This window comes from Atta cephalotes, assembly GCF_000143395.1.
Source record: "Atta cephalotes unplaced genomic scaffold scaffold00011, whole genome shotgun sequence".
In the NCBI taxonomy this organism is placed as follows: domain Eukaryota; kingdom Metazoa; phylum Arthropoda; class Insecta; order Hymenoptera; family Formicidae; genus Atta; species Atta cephalotes.
The window spans coordinates 4,099,293-4,114,636 of record NW_012130075.1 but is presented as its reverse complement, the minus strand read 5'-3'; positions in this window follow the sequence as shown (position 1 = coordinate 4,114,636).

The window sequence follows — 15,344 nt, the reverse complement described above, 5'->3', positions numbered from 1 at the left end:
TAAAAGTAACAATATATATATATATATATATATATATATATATATATATCATTAAAGCAATTAATATTATTTCAGCTAATAATATTTTATAGTGAAAGAAGTTATTATCATGTATAGGTCATCATTTGTACATTACTATTATATTTAACATTAATTGTATCTTTTTTATGTGTTCCGCCTCTTTCACAACATCTTTGAACAGATGTGTTACAACTATACATCCATTAGTATTATAAATAGATGTTCATGATTCTTCGAAGGAACAGTTTCCGTACGATCACAGAAATGAAGCATGGTAAGTGGAAGTTCGGATTTCAAATAAATAAAATTTTTTTTTATTATAATTTTATCGTGTATCCTCTGAATGATACTAATTAATAATACTTATTTTCACAATAAAATTTCAATGCTGAAACTTTAATGAAATTTTTTCCACCACTATTACGCTATTAGTGACACTACTTGTCGAATTTACTTATTGCATTAGTAGCACTAGTAGTATATTTTTATGCTGACTAGATCAATTCAAGATTTTATTTCCAACTCGAAAATTAATCAAAATTGGAGTCAAAAATCCATCGAAATCAATCATCAGAAATTTTGAAAACTTTCGACTTTTATTTTCGACATCGAAACGTCTTTTCGAGAAATTATTTCTGACTAGCTTTTAAGCTGTTGGAAATCTTGTGCTTCGTATTTATATATATTTCCGCTTCGAAATTTTATCACTATTTTTAGACTAAGAGACGAAAAGAAGAATATAAAAAAACTGAAATATTATATATTAACGAAGACAAAAATTTATAAAATGCCTTGTTACGTTGCGATAAACTGTATCAGAAAAAGATCAAAAGATCTATAATAGATCAGAAAAAGATATTCAATTATTTAAATTTCCTGCGGATAATATTCGTCGACAACTTGCTGTATTGCTGTAAAATAAATATACTTGTGAATAAACATCACTACACTTCCTCGCAGATGAGAAATTTCAATCCTTTTCTTCAAATTGATATACGTATTTGGCACCTTATCTAGAATAATCTGAACGCCAGATACTCTTCAGGTCCCGCACTAATATTATGATAGATATTCAATTGATTTTGAGAGCAAAAATGGAACGAAAGGAGATACAAAATTTCAAGCAGCAAATACAAATCATAACATGTAATGATTACAACCTGTCACAGCTCAGATGGAATGGGAACAGAGTAAGGAGTGGGAAAAGGAATAAAAATGGTGGATCCGAATACCTACGTTTCTAGTGCTCTAGCATAATTAGCCATGGGCGAGGATTCTTCTGGGGGGGGGGGAATCATGGCCGATTCGCGGCGTAACACTTCATTCGCCTCAACATTACGCAATTCTATCATATCAATCAGCATTAAATTATTTTAACCTCTCAAAATACGACTTTATTACAAGAATATAATTTAGATGACTTTACGATTTAGAACACAATGACGCACTCTCTATTCCGTAACATCAAATGCGAAATAGTGCGGATTGATTGCTTCAATAACGCATTCTCTATTCCGCAGTTCTATTCCGCATTGGGTGATTTCACCCTTTTGTCTTAGGCAAAAAATCGAAAATGCTTGGAAATAGTAGCGCATAAATCAGAGAATTATTTTGTATAGTCAGAGTATTTAATTTTGGAATTTTAAACGACTTAGAGGTGAATATGGCTGTTCGCTCCAAAAGGGAAGTGCCTTAAGGATTGCAGCGCAAAAATCGAAAATACTTGGAAGTAATCGTGCATAAATAGCGCATAAATCCTGTGTGTTTAATTTTTCAAATCGATTGTTTTTAACGGATGGGGAGACTGTCTGACTGTCTACTCCCCCACAAAATTTTTTTTTAGCGAAACGGAATGAACGCAAAATTTTTTATTTGCGGATATGAATAGTACATAAATAGCGTATTATTTCATAATTTTTTCATTAAAATTTGGTTAAGTGGAGGGGCTAGGCAGATGTGTTTTTTTCCATCATCCTCCATTTAAATAGTCACATAGTGATTTTTTCCGGAAATAACTTTTTCATTAATTTTTTCCGGCTAAACAAAAATCGAAGTTTTGTTACGGCATTTAACTCAGAAATGTTCCAACAATATTAAAACTATTTTTTCGATGCTGAAAATGTTTTATTCAAATTCCAAACAAAAAACTTTGGAAAAATTGTAAAAAAACCGGAAAAAATTGACAAATTTTGAAATATAAAACAAATAATTCGGAAGAAAAAAATAAAAACAAATATCTGACAATTTATACTTATAGTTGTATGTTTCTAATTTAAATCCTTTTTTGAAAAACTAATTTCCGACTACTTGTTCAGAAGTTATTGAATTTAAAGTGCCAAAGCAACTCGCGCACTTACAGTGCGCGATATCCTCTCGAGTTTAATGTATAGCCACCGAATACAAGTTTTTTTTAGTCATTGATTTCAGATCTGAAATAAAAAATGTGCAATTCAAAATGGCAGATATAGAGTACAAGAATTTTAAAAAATCCGTACATAAAAATCGATATTTGATGATTTTATAAGTCTTTGATTATTTATACTGTAATCACAATTGTTGAATTGAAAATAGCAGATTCAATGGCGATAATAAATCTTACATTTATATAATCTTACATTTGATTGATCAATTACTTAATCTTACTGTTAAAGTGATTTACGTTAATATTTCTTGCTGAATAACACGTCATATAATTATGAGTGGAATACTTTTTTGTCTTTCATAACATTAATTAATATAATTTTTTAGTTAAGATCAGTTTTCATACAATTTTATGCTTAATTTATACATAATAACAAGTTATCTTATGTAATACAAGTTATATTATATTGTCTTTTAGGCGATTCTTCGAAAAGGAGGCTGACTTGAAAAAATCGAGTAACATGTGCAATCTTTTCAATTTTTTCATTTTTAAAGTAATGTAATCCGTTATACATTTTTTACAACTTTTTTTAGTTGTTTCTCAGAATTTATATATACCTACTGTTCCTGATATTACATGATATTACATTTGATACAATATTCTTAATTTATATTTTATTTATTTGGCTATATTCACTAGTTGAACAACAGTCTTATTTTTACCAATAAAGATATCCCAAGAATATCCAAAGAAACTGCCAATAATATTGGAAAAATGAAATTGCAATGAACGATAAGAAAAAAATAGAATCATGATACTTCAGCGTAGAAACAATATACCGCCATTACGTTACATTATGCGCGTAACTTACGCATTTTTCTTTTTATAACTTTCTTCTGCTGATTCTACTCACTATTCGAGAAAGACAAGCTAAATTGCAATTTTAAAAAATCTTAGAATCATTTAGCTAACGTTAACGCATCTACGTCATTCTGAGAGAGTTTCCGTTTGCGTAAAATGACATCGCGATGAAAAATGACTCGATTTTTGCCGACGATCTCATAGATTAGGTGTACAACATGTTGCTTATTGCGATCACTGTCGCATGAGACACATAATTTATTCGACTTCTTTCATTTTTGCGGAATGCCGTGTTCGTTGCAAAGAAAAAAGTATGAACTAATGCGATTATAAAACATGTAGCTCTAACCGCTTTACCGCAAAAGTGGTTTCATGATTCTTCTTTTTTTTTTAGATTCGAAATCGAACGAGAAACAAGATTTGCAACTTCCGAGAACAAAAGAACGGAATATTTACGTAAGATGTTTTTTATTTTTCAAATTTAATTACTGATACTATCCTCTACTTGTCGCGAGTGCATAAGAGAGAAATTGAATAGAAATTGACTTGTAGGACAGAACTTTTAATTTATCACATTATATGAAATTGTTTAATATTTTCTAAAAATATATTTTTAATAATTCGAGAAGAAATGAAAATTGTCAGTTAAAATAACGAATATGTGCCTCTCTGAAATCTTAGAGACGGACAAGTAGAGACATATTACATTTGTACTGTTTTTTGCAGTTTATGAAAAGATATGTTAGTAATTGTTTTCAGGAATTGTCGTTACATATTCGCTACTTATAGTTTAACGATTCATCGCGCGACCGTGAATAAAAATTAATTCCATACATTACATTTTTCTTTCTTTTTAATAACTATTAGACTACCATTATCAGTAACTTTTACATCATTGATTGTCACTCAACAACGAAATATTGATAACCAATTGAAATAATTGACAGTTATAATGACAATTATAATCAAGGATTTGACACCCAATTTTCAACTATCAATCAGTATGTACAATATTCTCAATTATTTTATGTACAAGGAGCTCAAAACCAGCATAACATCTTTTGCGTCAACAATATTACATTAGTGACTACACAATTTTTGTATTATGTCAAACCGACAATATTTATTTATAGTGATTATTTATAGTGATTATTTATAGTGATTTAACTGTTTATACTGAAGAAGTGATCCGTGATCACGAAATGTTCATTTATATATAATAATTTATATAAATATCTTAATTAGTTAACTAATACATCTTAATTTGCTCGATTACTGACCTGATGCTTTACATTTTTGCTTTTGCATAATACGAGCGATTTTTATAATTTTAATTCCATACAATATCATTAATCAGAAAAATTTGAAGAAAAATTTAAGTAGGTAATTATAATACAATAAAATTGAGATTAAAAAAATATTAAATAAACTAGTAATTGCAAGTCAATATAATTTTAATGCGCAACATATAATAACGCCTTATCGCCACAAATGTTATATTTTCAGCCATTAAATGCATATTATAATTAATTTTTAATTGTGATTTGGTAGGTGAACTTTTATATTATTAAACACGTGCATAAAGTTTTTCAGAGAGATCAAGGAAACTCTATTCGAAAGCATGGATTGTATATTCCGTTCGTTATAATTTTTTTCATTGGCAATTTCTTGTCACGTGTCATAATTTCATGAGAAACAAAAATACAAATCTTTTTATGCATTTAACAATGTGGCAAGAAAAGAAAATGACAAGTAGCGAATTTTATAAAAATAGTACGAAATTTTATAAAAATTTATATAAAAATTTATATTAATTGTAAGAGATTTTTAATTTGGATATCTACATATAATGCCCGCCAAAAATTCCGGATTGGTTGAATATCTCAGAAAGTATGCAGTTTTGAGAAAAATGTTTTAGATAAAAATTATAGAATTTAAAAAGATCTATTTAATCTTATCATTTATTTGACCTTGAATGGTGTCGCCAAAATCAGGTCACATCGATTTTTTTTAATAGAACACTCTGCTTTTATTTCCAGAATCTAACTATATGTCGAGCTAATGTCGAGAGCTTTTCAAAACGCTAAGAAAATATTTTTTTATTAAGTACTTTTTGAGTTATGATGAAAGTTACGAGGATAAATAAATACCTGTGTTTGAAGACAGGCGGCACTGCTGATGCAAATTGGCATTACCATCGTGTACTGTCTTTCAAACGACGTCTTTCAAACGACGCGATACAAAATTTCAGAGTGATTCATGCGATAGTTTTGATTTTACAGTAATTTATAGTGAGCGTATTTGATGTTTTTTACAGATTTCTATATATACTATTAGACTACTAATTCATTTCGAAAGACTCTCAATTTTGATATTGCATTATACGCATGTGTCGAAAACTGCTCGTAACATACATGCGTATACATCAGCACACATACATATTTTGATAGGCTAATTTAACAGTATTAAAACCATTTATATTTTATATATTGTACTCATCAGAGGTGCCAAAAAAATTGGACGAAAGTTGGAATTATATAATTTGTAAACAATAAATTAAATTTTGCGCAATAATTGCGTGAGCTCTTAATCATTTTTTAATTACTTTAAGAATTTACAATTCTTAGAGAATTTAATAATTCTTAAAGAATTTAACAATTTTATAAGAAATTAAATGGAATCACATCTTTTATACACATCTATGAGGTGCATTTCACTCTCGAAAGTCTCGAACACAAATTTCTATATATACCACTAGATTGCTAACTTCTTAGGACAAACTTATAAAATGGAATGATAAATTGTATGGTAGTTTTGCGCATGCGTCGAATATACTCAAAAGAATGCAGTATGGTTGTTTTGCAATTGTTCATATGCTAATCTTATGAAAGTGGTGTAATCTCATACCGAAAAATTTTGTTTCTTTTGGAAAAGAAAAAGTTCAAGTAAAAAGATAAAGATATTGGAAAGACAATTGAATATTAATAAATGTGTATAAAAAATGCGATCTTTTTCTTATAAATTAGAATAATAGTTGAATTATGAAAATAAATTTGGCGGTTTTAATACTGTTAAATTAGATTAACTTGTCAAAATAGTGTGTTGATGTGCGCATGTGTAGATACGTCACGCGGTCATATGGAGCGGTTCTCGACGCATGTGTATAATGTTACATAAATATTAGGAGCTATTTTTTTCAAACAAGTTAGGAGTCTAGTAATATATATAAAAATCTGTAGTTCCGAATTAATACCAGTCTTAGCGAGTCGGTGCGTTTAAGAAACGAAGTCAGCACGAAGTCAGCATGAAGTTAACGTAAATCAACAAGCGCAAATAGCAAAAATAGCGATTCAGCAAAGGAAAATGGATTAAAATGGATTAAAATGGATTCAGATTTTCAGAAATACGGATTCATGAATGTTAAAATGAATCCTTTTCAATCCTGAATGCATTTTTATTAATTTATAGGAATTAAATAAATCAAACGTGTATATATCTTTTCAATCCTGAATGCATTTTTATTAATTTATAGGAATTGAATAAATCAAACGTATATACTTTTTCAATCCTGAATGTATTTTTATTCATTTATAGGAATTGCATAGAGTACATCTCTATGCCTTTCAATTTAAAAATAATATTAGCATTTTCTGTGCACCGTGAATACTACTCAATTCAGAATTGTGAATAGGAAATACAGTTTTTTTAATTCAGTTAAATTCAAAAATAATATCAGCAATTTCTGCTTCTGTTTTTATTTAAAAATGAATCATAAATGCTACTTAAATTATTCAAAATCATAAGTAGGAAATTTTTTGTTTTAATCCAACTAAATTAAAAAAAGTTGTAATGTAAAAATAATTAAGTTTTTGTATAAGAATTTAAATGTTCTTTTGTTTCTCTTTGATTAGAAGTAAAATGAATGATCGATGTGAACACTCGCAAACCAAGTCGAACATAGCCCGAATATTACGATCACGGCGCGTGACATCGGCCAAGTGAGATTAGATTATCCGACACTTACTCAATCAAATTATCTCTTTGTAATGTAAATTGTTTATATTTTATTATATCTGTTAAATGATAATATTTTTATTATATCTATATAATTTCGTACACTGATTTAGCTGGTTATTGAAGTAGAGAATGAATAACACATTTACCAATTGAAGAAGTCGTGTAGCGAGTAACGTAAAAGATTTATAATTCAGAAATCTTAAATTCGAATCCCACCAAAGTGCGTTTTTTAATATCAATTTGAAATAGTTAATTTCAGGTATAATTATTATAAATGTCTTACACTCGTATTCATAATCCTTCCTTATTTTAAGAGAGGAAGGGAGGAAGTCTCCATGAAGGATTTCTCGATTCTTCAAGACCTCCTTGTTTCATGAACTGATCTCAAGTTTGCCTTCCTAAAGAAAGGAATATTTTAGGGATTTTAGTAATCTACTGAAGGCAGCATATCATAATATATAATGCAAATCTAATATCGTGAGTTACGAATAATAAAGATTATAAAGATATTGTTGATTAAATAAAATCGTGATTAAGTATTTTGCAATAATAATGGACAAAAATAAAACTAAACTAATGAATTCGATTGGACGCACTCAAGTACTCACTGATGCACATTAATACCACCGTACATACACAAATAACGTAAATATATGTTTATAAATAAACATAAAAATCGATTAAATCGTGAAGTACTCAATACATTTTATTGTACTATTAGGTAAAATATGTATTTCATAATTCGAGATATTTGTATTTTATTTTTATACTAACGTTAAATCAGTATATAACGGCTTTAATATGCATCAATCGAATTTGCCATGTTTATTATACGAAGAAGAAAATGTTTTTGGTACAGTTTATTTCCGAAAAAAAAACCTATCGAAAATAATTATCGATGCGATAAATTAAAAGCTATCGAAAAAAGATCGGTGTGACAAAATAAATTTAGAAATTTGTTTGGTTATGAAAACTCCTCCTCCTCAAGGAAATTAACCTTCTTTGAGAAAAGGAAGCTAATAAGGCTTTTTATTTGTCAAGGAAAATTTATGAAACGTGAAATGAGGAACAAGAAATCCTCAAGGAAAGATTATGAATTAGGAATAAAATTTGCCCTTAAATATGAATGTTTTTTTTCGATTATTAAACTAGTGTCAGACTCAATCCATTTCAATCCATTCTATCCATTCAATCCATTTTCATGGAGTACGCATTAAAGTACGCATTAAAAAAATTTTAATCCGTTTTAATCTATTCTTGTTTGCTGAGGAGGAAGTCAGTAGAAGTCAATGAAAATAAGGAGCGAATCAAATCGAATCGAGCAAGAATCGAGCAACAATGTTTGATGCGAGAGTAAAATACTCCTCACACGCCTACTAATATTCAATCTTTATACACGTTTACTAATATTAAATTGTCTTTATTTTTTTCTTAAATTTCCAAAATTTCAAAAAATATAATTTTTCAAACGCTATTTTTCACACAATTGAGAGTTACGTTTGGCATGTGTATGTGGCATGCATTATGTATACATGTATAGCTGATGCAGAACGTCGCAAGACACAGCCTTACTGCATTTCTTCAATTAATTAATTCGTAACGCAAGCGCAGAACTACTGTACAATTTCGGGATCCATTTTATATTTTTCCTAAAGAGTTAGTAGTCTAGTAATATATATAAAGGTCTGTGTTTTCGATCGGTTATAATGGAAAAAAAGTAATATCGATAGCAATATCGATTTATGATTCACAATCAATATCGATTTGTAATTCATTTTTTATTTTTGGATGGAAAAGAAATAAAAACGAAGTTGATGCCATCTATCTATATCGATATTGCTCTTTTTTCATTGTATCGAAAAACACCAAATACGCCTCACTATGAATTGTTGTCAAATCAAAACTATCGTATGAATCACTCTTTGTATCGCGTCGTTTGAATCAAATTTTGCATCGCGTTGTTTGAAAGTTGGTAGTACATGATGATAATGCCAACTTGCATTAGCAACGCCGCCTGTTTTCAAATAGGATACTTATTGATTTGTCCTCGTACAGTACCGTCGGCATTAGCATTAGTTTTAAGCTATAAGCCGTAAGAAATTGATCAATTGCAGTCGAATGCGAGGAAAATAATTGATTGTCCATTCCTTATGGCTTAAAAATCTATTGTAGATCCGGGTTTACTCAAGGTATATTCGACCGACTAAAATCTCTTCATTATTCAGGATCATGATGCAAGTAGACATTGGCCAGTATATATAGATCTTATATTCAAGACCGTCTTAAGTACGTTCTTAAGAAGTCATAAATCAATCAGAAAGCTGCATTAATGTCTTAAGACATTACTTAAGACAATCTTGAAATAAGACTCGATTATAAATACCGACAATAGTGCTCGTCATTAAGACAAGTTTGCGCACAACAACGCCACAGTATATGTACATACAGTGGACACTTAAAGGAGTGTCGGCACCTTTGATCTAGTGGGTCCCAGGTCACATGACTTGTCGCCATGTTGTGAGAAAGGCGCTTATAAATTTAAATTTTTATAAAAATATAAATTATAGAATGATTTTTCTAAAAGAAAAAGACATAATTCGATCGTGTCATGAAAATTGTTTATAGTGAGTATATTTTTAAATCAAAATTATATAATAATATTCATTACATAAAGGTAATATTTACATTAATAATAATAATAATAATAATAATATTAAATAATAATAAATTAATTAAAAATAATAATTGATTAAATGAAAATATATATATAATAATTGATTAAATGCTATATGAAAATTGTAATTGAATAATTATGTATGAAAAAATAATAAATTGCATAAAAATTGTAATTAAATGTGCAGTCATTTTTTTTTATTTTGTAATTTAATAATATATGTACACAAATGCATACTTTATTAGAGAATACTTTATTGTTTACAAACATCTATATAATATAGCATCTCTGAAAAAATTTGATTTAATTTTTTAGTAAAATTTAATTTTATTAACCCATTGTCCTATTTTTCTCTTACATATTAAAAAAAAAATTAAGCTTTTACAAATGACGTATCATGGCTTTTACCCGGCTCGATTTCCTTACCACGAGTCTCACATAATATTGTAGGCGAAAGGGTTCCATTTTATGGGAAAGAGATCTAGCTAACCTAACCTAACCTAATCTGCAGTTTCAACTTACTAAAGACAGCCTGTCTACCTATTTCTGGTTGGAAATCGACGCATGCGAATTAAAAATTGGAGATACATAAAAAGTTCAGTGTTCATACTGTACTTATACTGTGGCAACACGCTGACCTCATTTTCCATCATTTTACAATTCTATATATCAGCACGGTTGTTATATGATTTGAAACGATTAAAAAATATATTAAATATTAAGTGAACAGTAATAAATAATAGTAAAAAAAATAATAAATAAGTAATTATTTATTATAAATAAGCGTTATTATTTACTATGTGTGAAACTGAGTTTTACTGTCATAGCAAGTGTATTAAAATAAAATCCTCGAAAAAAATTAAAATAAAATAAAATCATCGAAAAAAAGATCAAGCTTTGATGACTGCAGTAGATAACATGTGCAAAAATACACCATGTCTACTTCATCATGGTTTTGGATATCATTTGTCAAGATCAAAGCCATTGGAGGTTGTACCTCTTATTTTAATTTTTACGTAAAAATGAATTTTTAGTGCAAAAATGAAAATAAGAAGAATAATCTCAAAAGAATAGCCTCTTAACAAATGATATTCAGGATATGATCCTGAACAACATTCAAAAGGTTTTAGCGTCAGTCGGACACCTTGGGTAATGTTAATGCCGGCGGTACTGTCACTTTCAAGTACATAACTCAAAAAGTACTTAATGAAAAAATATTTTCTTATAGCATTTTGGAAAGCTTTCGACATCAGCTTTATATTATGACATTAAATTCTGAAAACAAAAGTTGAATATTTTTTAAAAAATCGATGTAATCTTGATTTGATCTTGGTGACATCACAAGGTCAAACTAATAAGATCATTAAATAGATTTTTTAAATCTTGTAATTTTTATCTAAAACATTTATTTCAAAAATGCACTTTCCGAGATATTCAGCTGGCTTGGAACTTTTGATAGGCACTGTATACTTTTATGTATATTATTTTATTTTAGTATTTTTATTTTAGTATTTTTTCATTAATTTTTTTCTACCAATATACAATTTCATGTAAAAATTTTAATTCTACTAGAAGGGATTTGCAAATTCTCTCCAATTACTCGTTTTTGTAAAGAATGTCTATGTAGGAAGCGTGTCGTCAAAAGAATCGAGTTCTTCCGCTATGAATTCTCTTATATAGAAAAAGATACAGATATAGGAGCAAAAAGTATCGAGGCCAACTTGGTAATGCGCATTTTCACTATCGAGGGTAAAACCAATCCTTTGATAGCCTATCCGACCTTGCATCTAACCAGGTATGACTGCTATAATAGATGTGTGTAGGAATCTAATATATTCCTAGTAAACGAGAATGAATTAAAATGGATTAAAATTTTTTTAATGCGTACTTTAAATCCATGAAAATGGATTGAATGGATTGAAATGAATTGGATACGACTAGTTTAATATTCGAAAAAAAACATTCATATTTAAGGATTACAAATTTTATTCCTAAGACATTTATAATAATTATATTTGAAATTAAATTGATATTAAAAAACGCACCTTAGCGGGATTCGACTCTGGAACCTCTGAATTATGAATCTTCTACGTTGCCCGCTACACTTCTTCAATTGGTAAATGTGTTATTCATTCTCTACTTCAATTATAACCAGCTGAACCAGTGCACGAAATTATATAGATATAATAAAAAATCATTTAACAGATATAATAAAATATAAACAATTTACATTACAATGAGACAACTTGGGTAAGTGTCGGATAATCTAATCTCAGCCGATGTCACGTGATCGTAATATTCAGATTTGGTTTGCGAGTGTTCACATCGATAATTCATTTTACTTCTAATCAAAGAGAAATAAAAGAACAAAGAACTCAATTATTTTTACGTTACAACTTTTTTGAATTTAGTTAGATTAAAACAAAAAATTTCCTATTTATAATTTTGAATAATTTAAGTAGCATTTATGGTTCATTTTTAAATAAAAACCTTTTTTTTCAATTGGATTGAAAAACTGCATTTCATATTCAAAATATTGAATTGAGCAGTATTCACGATGCACAGAAAATGCTAATATTATTTTTAAATTGAAAGGCATAGAGATGTGTTCTATGCAATTCCTATAAATGAATAAAAATGCATTCAAGATTGAAAAAGATTCATTTTAACATTTATGAATCCATATTTCTGAAAATCTGAATCCATTTTAATCTATTTCAATTCATTCTCGTTTGCTGGATTAATCTTCTTCCTTGTACATGTCTCGGACGTTCTGTATTCACTATGCACTGTGCTTACTGCTTACATAGGGATGTAATACAAAATGTTTCAGAAATTTTAATTTTAGCGACAGATGGGTTTTCTCTAACGCTCGATACAAGAATAGCAACAAATTTCAAATATTGAAATTCTTAATGCGGCGACAACAGAATTTGAAATTTGTTTTAGACATCTTAATTGACAAAATAAATAGAATTATATATCTTTCTGATAAAAAAAAAATTGATTAGATTGTTTAAAGTGGGCTTGATATATTATATTTCGCGATATATTATATAACTCTTTCGAAGGACATAAAAAATAGAAAAGTAATCGTGTCAGTAATTGATGATTTTATTTTAATAGATCGCTTATATAATGTGTGCTAATAAGAATAGAATGTTAATATTATCTCGGATTTATAATTTGTCTCGATATTAATATTTCTTTATTCGTGATTCAAACTGTAAATTTTATATAACATGTATAAACAAAAAGTAGTGCTATTTCAACATTTTTTTCTTGAGGAGGACATTTAAAGCTCGAAACAATCTGGATGTGAGTAACTAACTCGAAGATGCGGATTAATCTTTTACATTTTTTGCAAAAATTGAAAATATGATATAGAGGAAATGGATGAAAAATAAACCTGCCCCTTTTTCTGCAAGGAAATGGTAATGCATATATCATATAAGAACCGGTTGTTTGACGTCGGGATTCACTATGACATAGGTACTTTCCTCGGTCGACTCTCGCAAAATCCATTTATCCTATTTTTGCTTCTTTTATTTTCTTTTTTGGTGTAAGTGTATAGGACACTTTGGTGCAGTCATGTGTATGCATTCGTGCGTGTGTGTGTGTGTGTGCGTGCGTGCATGCTTACGTCACTTGAATAAAACGGCGCGGCGATTTCTTGTAGCATATTTTAATTTAATAAATAGCATTTATAATTTAAAAATCGCGCGATTTCTTTTTTTTTTGAGTGCAACGCTGACAAACGTTACATAGGCGCGATTAATGTACAACAGAAATATAAATTAATCTGTGCATATCATACATTTAATCATTTTACATTTATTTTATATTTTTGTGTTAATTTTATATTCTACACACATATCTACATTACTATATCCAAGCAGAACAAGTGATATAACGTCATGATAACGTTAAAATGATATTAAAATGAATCGGAAATGATTGAAAAATAACTTTTAATGATTATTTTGAAATTATTTTGACATCATTTAATATCATAAATAACTTGTTGTTCTGCTTATATCTTGCGTATTAAATTTTGTAAAACGAAATTATTATGCTAAGCGTGTTACTCATTCTTTATTTCTTATTTTTATTTTGTGCATACCTTCTATGCTATAAATTATTAATGGAATCTTAACTGCAGAGAGAGAAATCTATAATCTTAGAATAGAATAAAATTTCATCTTTTTAAAGTTCGTTCGTTTCAGAATAAATTGTAATAAATATTGTAAGTATAGGCAGAAAAACTATTCTACCTATGTATCATGCACACATTTCATGTACACATGTAGAATTATTTAAAGATTTAATTAGCAAGAAAATCAGTATAGTTTCAATGACGAAGGAAAGAACGACGACTTAATGTCTTAATGAGACATGAGGTGGCTATGCATTACATTTGTGGGAAACAACCAAGTGGAAATCCCAGATTCAGTTCCCTAAGGATTTTTCTGATTACACTTTAAGCTGACGTAAAGAAAGTCGGGATTTCCCTACCAACGAAACGAAATAGTCTAGTATTATTAAGCTTTTCTATGTTCTAGAATTTACAGACTTACAAAAAGTCCCTTTTCTTTTTCTAATTTTTTTTCAATTAATTTTCTTTTTTTCAATTAATCTAAGACTAATTCTTTGGCAAATCAATTATAAAAATAAATTTTATCAAGCAGTGTTCCAATCAATTAAGCTTATCTTATCAATTAGCTTACAGTTAAATTAGCTTACAGTCAAATTTTATTAAATCTTTATATTAATTTTATTTAAAGATCTTAATCTTATAATTTTACAATAATATCTTATAATAATATCTAAGTAATTTTTTTGACAGAATGGATGAAAGAGATATAGATAGATCAATACAAAATACAAAAGAAAAGAAGGAAATCCAAGAGAGCATTCTATTAATTCCCTCCATTGCATTCAAATCTCAAGGATCAGGTGATTCTGAGTCCTGCAAAGTCATTTCCGTATTATCGATCATCAATGCGAGTGATGCATGGAGAAAGAGAAACTAAGAGACTTGGTAACGCTAAATCGAAAATCTCTTTGAATGCGATTTTTAATATTATATTACTAACTTGATATTTATCAATATTCTAATGATTTGATGCAATATTTGGATATCCCAGTGCGTTTGCACATCGGAGGTAAAATCGTTCTTTCTTTGTCTTTCCCGTAATCTCTGACGCGAGAGGGGCTCGTAACTCTTTGTGATATAGTAGGAATAGCTGACGGAGGGAGAGAAAGAGAGAGAGAGAGAGAGAGAGAGAGAGAGAGAGAGAGAGAGAGAGAACGAGGCGCGCGACATATAAGTAACGGAAACGGACGTACGGTGGGTCGGTACGTCGTCCGTACCACCACCGTACTTCGTTCGGTACGTTACGGTTCGGT